Raw genomic sequence first — 2,980 nt, forward strand, 5'->3', positions numbered from 1 at the left:
GAAGTGCAGGCCGACAGGAGCCGGATGTAGATCGCTCCTGAGAGACACAGCCAGAATACAGCAAACACAGAGGCGAATGCCAGCAGCAAACCACTGAACTGAGAATAGGACCCCCGTTGAAGGAATAAGAGAAAGAACTGGAAGAGCTTGAAGGGGCTCGAGACCCCATATGAACAACAATGCGAAGCAACCAGAGCTTTCAGGGACTAAGCCACTACCTAAAGACTATACATGGACTGACCCTGGACTCTGACCTCATAGGTAGCAATGAATATCCTAGTAAGAGCACCAGTGGAAGGGGAAGCCCTGGGTCCTGCTAAGACTGAACCCCCAGTGAACTAGACTGTTGGGGGAGGGCGACAATGGGGGGAGGGTGGGGAGGGGAACACCCATAAGGAAGGGGAGTGGGGAGGGGGATGTTTGCCCGGAAACCGGGAAAGGGAATAACACTCGAAATGTATATAAGAAATACTCAAGTTAATAAAAAAAAAGGTCTAAACTGTCAAAAAAAAAAAAAAAAAAAAAAAAAGAAGAGGAGCAAACTTGTACTCCTCATCCTAAGAAGAGCTTGTGTTTCTTTAGTCCCTGAGCTTTAGTGTTCTCAGAGGTCAGAATATCAGAGTATCTGAGAACTTGTCAGGAACAGGAAGATCTAAGAAGAAATCCTTGGGACTCTGGTTTAGATGTCAGGTCCAAGAGTGTGCATCTCGGATTCATACCCCCTAGGTGACTCTGAAGTTGGTGGTCAAGCATCTCTCCTCCAGAAGACAGAAGCCTGAGCTGGGGTTGCAGCAGACAATGCCATCAGCCCAACAGAAGCTCACGGCAAGATTAACTCTTCCTAAGGCTTTCAAGCTCTTACTTGGTTTAGAATCTGCCATCCCTGAAGATTAGTTGTGTGCCATTGAACTGTCCTGTCAGGAATCTCCATTAATAAAAAAACTTTTGACCGCAGCGGAACTCCAATCCTGGTCTCTCGCTTCACTCTCCTCTCCAGACAAGATGAGCTTCACCACCTGCTCCACCACCTTCTCTACCAACTACCGATCCCTGGGCTCTGTGAGGACTCCCAGCCAGCGGGTCCGGCCTGCCAGCAGCGCCGCCAGCGTCTATGCAGGTGCTGGGGGCTCAGGGTCCCGGATATCCGTGTCCCGCTCTGTCTGGGGTGGTTCCGTGGGGTCCGCAGGCCTGGCGGGAATGGGTGGGGTCCAGACTGAGAAGGAGACCATGCAAGACCTGAACGACCGCCTGGAGAGCTACCTAGACAAGGTGAAGAACCTGGAAACTGAGAACAGGAGACTAGAGAGCAAAATCCGGGAATATCTGGAGAAAAGGGGTCCCCAGGGCGTCAGAGACTGGGGCCACTACTTCAAGACCATCGAAGATCTGAGAGCTCAGATCTTTGCGAATTCTGTGGACAATGCCCGCACCGACCTGCAGATCGACAATGCCCGTCTTGCTGCTGATGACTTTAGAGTCAAGTATGAGACAGAATTGGCCATGGGCCAGTCTGTGGAGAGTGACATTCATGGACTCCGCAAGGTGGTGGATGACACCAACATCACAAGGTTGCAGCTGGAGACAGAAATCAAAGCGCTCAAGGAGGAGCTGCTGTTCATGAAGAAGAATCATGAGGAGGAAGTCCAAGGCCTGGAAGCTCAGATTGCCAGTTCTGGGTTGACTGTGGAAGTGGATGCTCCCAAATCTCAGGACCTCAGCAAGATCATGGCGGACATCCGCGCCTAGTATGAACAGCTGGCTCAGAAGAACCGTAAGGAACTGGACAAGTACTGGTCTCAGCAGATTGAGGAGAGTACCACGATAGTCACCACCAAGTCTGCCGAAATCAGGGACACTGAGACCACACTCTTGGAGCTGAGACGCACCCTCCAGACCTTGGAGATTGACCTGGACTCGATGAAAAACCAGAACATCAACTTGGAGAACAACCTCGGGGAAGTGGAGGCCAGATACAGGGCGCAGATGGAGCAGCTCAATGGGGTCCTTCTGCATCTGGAATCAGAGCTGGCACAAACTCGGGCAGAAGGACAGCGCCAGACCCAGGAATATGAAGCCCTGTTGAACATCAAGGTCAAGCTTGAGGCGGAGATTGACGCCTACCCCCGCTTGCTGGAGGATGGGGATGATTTCAGTCTCAACGACGCCCTGGACTCCAGCAACTCCATGCAAACTGTCCAGAGGACAACTACCCATAAGGTCGTGGATGGCAAAGTGGTGTCCGAGACCAATGATACCAGAGTTCTGAGGCACTAAGGCTCAGAAGAAGGGAACCCCCTGGGACTGAGGGACCAATAAAAGTTGAGAATTCACTGGAAAAAAAACTTTTAAGCATGACAGGCCACTCCTCAGGCAGCCTGGTACCTTTATGCATAATCAGTAAAATGTGCTGTGTGACTTTTCCTGGGGAGACACGAATAAACATCTGCTCACCTAAGGTAGGGCACTGATTACAAATCAAAAAAGTGATTTCCCCCAAGGAGGGCACAAGAGATTCACTTTCCTGCCTCTGAATCAATTGCCGGTAATCAGCAGTGATACAATGTAGTTAACTCAGAGCAAATCAGAGTCCACAATTAGTCTATTACAATTACTTATAGGAACTTGGGTAACACCAAAGGTCCACTTTGTCCTGAGCAAATAACTTATGAAACTTCAACACAGGGGTGTAGGCTTAGATTTTTCAAAACCTACTGTAATTATGGTTCTTTAACTCTTCAACCTCCCCCTCTAGCCCACCAGAGGTAGGGGAAAAGAAAGGTTAATAGGAAATGGGTGTTGGGGACCTGCTAGGAAATAGTTCTTCGGGATGGTTCTAATCTTTTTTGTCATCAGTCCAGTCCACTCATCAAACACCAAACACAAATCACTAGCAGCGGCTGGATCCAGAAGAAACCTCAAGGCTCTGCCAATCAGCACAAGTCCTCAGGAGCGGCAAAAAGGCTGGAATAGCACCAGAAGT

General features: G+C 49.8%; 1 pseudogene; it reads left to right on the forward strand.

Moving 5' to 3' along the window:
- Positions 1–1,002: 1,002 nt before the first annotated feature.
- Positions 1,003–2,325, forward strand: Krt18l1 (keratin 18 like 1; annotated as a pseudogene).
- Positions 2,326–2,980: the final 655 nt, after the last annotated feature.

Source organism: Rattus norvegicus, chromosome 2 (assembly GCF_021556685.1).
Source record: "Rattus norvegicus strain SHRSP/BbbUtx chromosome 2, alternate assembly SHRSP_T2T, whole genome shotgun sequence".
NCBI classification, from domain to species: domain Eukaryota; kingdom Metazoa; phylum Chordata; class Mammalia; order Rodentia; family Muridae; genus Rattus; species Rattus norvegicus.